The following is a 6,819-nucleotide window of genomic DNA, read 5'->3' as shown; positions in this document are numbered from 1 at the left end:
ACTTTTTGCTTCTACTGTAAGCTGTAAATCAATAGTAACTGATTCCTGGGGGCAAATATGTTGACAGCAGCTTAATCAACTCTCATCCATGCTACTTTCAATGTCACCTCTAGCCACAAGGCAGTAAATTCTTTCAGAGCATTTTTTCTTTGAACTGTTTTGCTGCATTTTCCCTTTGTTTGTTTTGGAACATATTTCTGGCCCTTTCCCTTAAGAAGTGTTTTTAGTCAGCAGTTTTAGAGTGACTCTTTCCCCCCAGCCCTCCTTGTCTTCATGTATTTCCTTTATACTTCCACTCCTAAGAATTTGTAAAAGTTCTCTTTGGCAAGATTAGTATGCTTGATTTAATAGACATTTTATGCTTGTAATAAATGTACCGTGATTGAGGCAAAGTACTTCCTATCTGTGCTATATATTCTTCTATCAGACATCTGGCTAAACTGCACTCACAATTTCTCAAAAATACTAAATGAAGCAAATTTTGAAACCTCAGTTGGAAATATTATCTTGGAGGAGAAGTAATGAGAGAAATAAATAAATAGGAATATTCAGTATTTACAAAGATGAAAGAAAACATCTGGTATGTCTTTCCATTTGTTAAAGCATATTACTGTTTGTAATGAATAGTCGAACATTATGATGTGTTTCACTAGGTCATCAAGAACATCTTCTGAACATCTTAAGCTTAAGTTCAAAGCTTAAATGTAACAGGTTGATGTGCACAATTAAAAAGGTATTTCCAAGACATAACAATTTTAATTTGTCCTCTGGAAAATGGCACAGCAAGCAAAAACCCCATCAAAAGAAGGGTGGTGGATGGCTGGCTATCAGACCCCAACCAGCTGCTCTCTCACTCCCCCTCCTTAACAGGGCAGAAGATAAAAAAAAGATGGAAAAACTCATGGATTGAGATAAAAACAGTTCAAAAGTAAAAGCAAAAGCTGCATATGGAAGCAAAACAAAGAGGAAATTATTGATTCCTTCCCATCAGCATGCAGAGTTCCTCCCACTTCCTGGGAAAGCAGAGCTTCAGCATGGGTATATGGTTCTTGGGGAGACAAACAACATAACCACAAAAGTCCCTTCATCCTCCCCTTTCCCTTAGCACTTATGGTTGAGCAGTATGTCATACAGTGTGGAATACCACTTCAGTCAGTTTGGCTTAGCTGTTACTGTTATGCACAGTGACAAGAAATTCTGAGGCCTATATGATACACATTTCAATAAATTGTATTTTTTTTCTTTATTCTCATTAAATACTAACCTATATTACTCTGTTTAAGTAAAAGCCACAAAGTAAAAGGGTCTTATCTATAATTCATTGCTATATGCAAAGTAAAAATATCACTATATAATGAGGTGTCTCAGCATTTCAACCTGTTTGGGTGTGCCTACATTAGTGTTTTAGCTCAGAACAGGAAAGTGATTTTTTGAGCAGGATTTCCTCATAAACTTTTACTTCATTTTTTTTTTTTTCATTGTGGATTAACCTTGGATCCTGCAGAATTAATTCCCTTTTAGATGAAACCAAAGTTGAATAAATGTTCTTGAACTGTACAGCAGATGCTAAAGAGCTTTCAGTCCATGGGTCCACAGTGGAACCATACAGGATAAAGCTAATGAAACACATATAATGTGATAGCTCCAAGGCCTGTCAAAGGTAGATGGTACCTTTAAATACTTGAAGGTTATTTAGTTTTGCAAATAAATGGTCTGAAACTCAAGCTGCTTCAAAAGAGTGAAATTGGATTATGAGCATGTAAAGCATGTAAACCAGGCTTAACTAAATGATTTCATAATTTCTTCTGAAATAAAGGTATAACTTTCTGTAGTGACAATTTAATTGATCATAATAAAGCTGAAAAAGTATGAAATCTTCAGGAGGTACCCAACTCAGTATGACTATGGGCTACTCAATGCAGTATAAGGCCTTTATTTTGACTCATTTACAGTAAATGTGATGGAATTTCCACAGTATCTATGTAGGAGGAACCATCTGGAGTATATGTTGTTCAGCTATTCTAACATTTTATACTGCTGAATATATACACATAAAATACTGACGCTGTAATAAAAAATATTATTTGGCAGAATTTATGATGACATAATAAGGTCATAGAAAAAAATCTCTTTATATTCAGTTTTGAATAACTCATAATTACATTCTGTCAGTAACAAGCAAAGTTATTTGACATAGGTCACTGGAAGTAATTAACTAGTTTTTAAACTGTAACTTCAGGTTTATGAGGATTCATTACTGTATTTGTATTAAATATTTGTGCAGATCAAAAGAGTTGTCTCATGTTTAACCAGAGAAGGACCAGATGATGTCCAAAAGTACCAATGCTTTGAAGTTAAGTCTACTGTCTCTTTGCATTGTGTCCTCAGAAAACATCAAACACTTGTGAAGACACCATGTAACCTCAATTCCTTCTGGAATTCTATTTCTTTCAGATACAGATATTGCAGTGAATGTCACTGCAGGAGCAGAAGACAATCCCTTCTCTCAGGCGATTATTTTATAATGGAGATCATAATTTCTATCACTTCCTCATTACTTTTTAACTGTTGTGTCTTGCTTGGCTACATGCAAATACTTAATGGAAGTTGCAGCTGATTTTGCATGAAAGACCTTTGCTAGAAACTGGGTTGGTTGATGCCAGAGTTCTACGTATTCCAGCTATTCACAAACTGCATTCAAAGTCTTAAAGCTAATCTAAAAGTGTAGCTATAGAGTACTTCAACAGTTAAAAAACAAACAACAATGATATTTATCATTTTTAACAATTATCTACCTGTATTTGTGCAAAGCATTTGACGCTGTCCCACACGACATCCTTGTCTCTAAATTGGAGAGACATCAATTTGACAGGTGGACCACTCGGTGGATAAAGAACTGGCTGGACGGCCACACGCAAAGAATTGTGGTCAATGGCTCAATGTCTGGCTGGAGACCAGCAACAAGTGGTGTCCCTCAGGGATTGGTGTTGGGACCGGTCTTATTTGACATCTTTGTCGCTGACATGGACAGTGGGATTGAGTGCGCCCTCAGCAAGTTTGCCAATGACACCAAGGTGTGTGGTTTGGTTGATACGCTGGAGGGAAGGAATGTCATCCAGAGGGACCTTGACACGCTTGTGAGGTGGGCTGATGCCAACCTTATGAAGTTTAACCATGCCGAGTGCAAGGTCCTTCACCTGGGTCAGAGCAACCCCAGGCACAGCTACAGGTTGGGCAGAGACGAAATTCAGAGCAGCCCTGCAGAGAAGGACTTAGGGGTGTTGGTCTATGAGAAAACGAACATTAGCTCTCTCGTCTGTGTGCGCTCACAGCCCAGAAAGCCAAACATATCCTGGGCCGCATTAAAAGAAGAATGACCAGCAGGTCGAAGGAGGTGATCCTGCCCCTCTACTCTGCTCTCGTGAGACCTCACTTGGAGTATTGTGTGCAGTTCTGGGGTCCTCAACATAAAAAGGACATGGAACTGTTGGAACAAGCCCAGAGGAGGGCCATGAGGATGATCAGGAGGCTGGAGCACCTCCCATATGAAGATAGGCTAAGAAAGTTGAGGTTTTTCAGCCTGGAGAAGAGAAGGCTGTGTGGAGACCTCCTGGCAGCCTTCCAATATCTGAAGGGTGACTATGGGGATGCTGGGGAGAGACTCTTCATTAGGGACTGTAGTGATAGGACAAGGGGTAACGGGTTCAGACTTAAACAGGGGAAGTTCAGATTGGATGTAAGGAAGAAGTTCTTTCCTGTTAAGTTGGTGAGGCACTGGAATAGGTTGCCCAGGGATGTTGTGAATGCTCCATCCCTGGGGGTGTCCAAGGCCAGGTTGGACAGAGCCTTGGGTGACATGGTTTAGTGTGAGGTGTCCCTGCCCATGGGAGGGGGGTTGGAACTAGATGATCTTAAGGTCCTTTCCAACCCTAACTATTCTATGATTCTATGATTATGCACATCAATAAGCAAGCCAGAGAAAATCTGGGAATGAAAAAAAAGACACTTATTTCTAACCTATTAGGCTGCTTGTTTTGAAGTATCCCATTAAGGGTGCAAACTGAATTCTCACCCAACTCATCCTGACCTCTAGATCAGTCTTTTCAATGACTTTTATCTCAAAACATGTTATTCATAGCAAGTGGGACAAGGGTGAGACATTTAACATCAGCCAAAGGAAAAATAATTGAAAAAGAAAAGCTGCAAATATTGAAAATTTGAAACAGAGAAGTATGATTTTTTTTTAAATAATATTGCTTACTTATTCTGTGTAAAAATGGGACCCTAAAAGGCAGCCCATCATAGCTAAGTGGATTTGTTTCCTTTAATTGTCATTTAAAATCTCCTATATATAAGAGGGACTTATGTCTGTGTATATGTATAGTCCTCCATACGCGTAAATCTCTCCCTGACTGAGACAACATTTCAGGTTAGTTTTCTGTACTACTCAATTAGCTTCCTAAATTCATATTTTACTAATTATTTTTTGTTTCAGACTGACTTCAGGTTGGAAAGGAATCACATTATGTCTTTACCTCAAGCTGAACTGCAATTTTAGGTAACAGTGTGGATCCTTCTACACAGCTAACACTGACAAAACTCGGAAGTATGCACATCAAAATCTAACTGCACAGGTGAAACAAGACCACCACCACCACATTACACACCCCTGGGTGGGTAATTCAGTTCACCTGAAAGCTGGCTGGTTTGTCATCTTTAGACTGCATGTGGACTGAAGAACTCTGATATCTAAAATTGGGTGAGGAGAATTCATGCCATGACTGCTGCAATGGGACCGATAGGTGTATAGTTGTATACATGTATTTCAAAGTAAAGCAGTAAAGGGCACTATGAATCAACAGGAATACACCTATTCCCTTGCTGATTACAACTGTACTAGAAGGCTAGTGACCCATTCCCTAGGCTTTAGACCAACAAGGACAGCTTATACATGCATATGCTATAAAACTTAACTGGTAAAGCAATGTGGCTGCATGTAAACGGGAAAGATTCTTCAGCCATGCTAACCGTTTAATCCTGCCAGGGATTACATTGAGAGAGAGCTCTGTGCCAAAGCCATACCAAGAACTACTGTAACATTTTAAGAAATAAAACATCTGAGTTTCAGCATTTAGGACCATGTCTTGTCATGGTTTTACCTTCAACAAAGGTATGGAGTTTGCTGGAGTTATCTTATGCTCTCCCAAACCCTACAATAATGCTGTATTTGTTAATAGTTAACTACTTCTTAAATTATACGGTAGTCAACAAATCTCCAACTTGAAAATCTCTGCCTTTCTTAAAATTAAACAGATATTTAGAAAATACATCACCACCACAAGAACTTCTTTGTGTTATTGATTTGCAACTTTAAAACCAGTAATAGCTCTTTATGGCTGCCAAACACTAAAGCCCTTTATACATCAAGGACGGATGCAGTGGTAAATAAGAGATTATACAATTTTGTCATCTATTCTGTTTTGGATTAAACATATAGTAATTATAATGAAACAATATTTAAGTTTGAGTAAGTATTTGTACTCCACTCTGTTTTCCCTTTTTGTCTCCAGTTATTGTCTGTTCAGGTCACATGTACTAAAAAAAAGTGAGGAACTACTGTGTGAACTCTAACATCATCACTATGACTGTCTTAATTTTGTTTTGTTTTGTTTTGCTTTCTTATTTCCCAGGTAAGAACAGATTTTGTCTGTTACAGGTTTTTAATTTTCTCCAACAAACAATTAATTATTTATCACCTCATTAACATGCAGGTTGATATTAAATACTAAATGTGCAAAGTTATTTTTGTTGCTTGATAATGATTTTCACATCTTTTGATGTATTTTGTCTACCTTTGGTCATTATCACAAGTTTATAAGGCCCCAATTATTTTTAATTCAATGTCTTACATACAGATCCTTTATTTTAATACTTTCAGAAGATGAAAAGGCAAGATCTAAGAACACAAAACAAATTAGCCTATCTTTGCACATATGCATGAAAAAAAAAAAAACAAAACCATTTTGAAATGCCTGCTTTATCACCAACCAAATGCACTAGTTATAATTTTTAATGTTTTGTGGCTTTGGGTGTTTTTGATCTCTAAAGAAGCAGCTTTCCAGAAAATTTAATATGTTATATATGCATAATAAATAAAATACATAAATACACAAATTTTAATATACTAGAATTAAAATAGTACATTTTATTTAACTAAGTTTATTATTTAATTATTTATTTTGTCACTTTTAATTATATGCAACTATTTCCATCTCTCTCTGTCTTTTCCCAAAATGCTGCAGGTTGCCTGAAGCTATTCCAATCTTCACTGTAAGATGTTGACATTTTTAGTATGTGCTTATTAGCCATTCAGGTGAGAGATTGCATTGCAACCCATTCTGTCAATCTCAGAAGTAATTTTATGAGCACTGCTGTTATGCATCTTCCCTTTGCAGAATAAAAATTGCCAAACTTGATAAGGCTAGTAAAGACTTAAGCTGTTTCTGAAAGAAAGAATTGATAATTAAAACTTTCACAGATCAATTAATCAACAGTCATATGTACAAAATTCTTTCATAAAGTAGGTATGTAATCCACACTATAAGTCATAAAGCTGGATTACAAAAGATTCCCTCCCACCTAGGTAAATTTCCTTCCAGATTTAAAGTGACTCATCTCATTACATGATCACCGAGTCCAGTGAAATGGAAGCTGAAGGTTCTACATGGCCCTTCTCAGTAGTGTGTGACTGTTAGATCAGTTGATTATAGATTACATAACATATATTTGAGAAAGTCTGACCTTGGAAGGAGCATGTAA

Source organism: Pezoporus wallicus, unplaced genomic scaffold (assembly GCF_028554395.1).
Source record: "Pezoporus wallicus isolate ANWC-B61680 ecotype Strahan unplaced genomic scaffold, APGP_CSIRO_Pwel_v1 contig_4758, whole genome shotgun sequence".
Classification (NCBI taxonomy): domain Eukaryota; kingdom Metazoa; phylum Chordata; class Aves; order Psittaciformes; family Psittacidae; genus Pezoporus; species Pezoporus wallicus.
The sequence above is the reverse complement of the archived record's forward strand: the minus strand, read 5'-3'. Positions refer to the sequence as shown.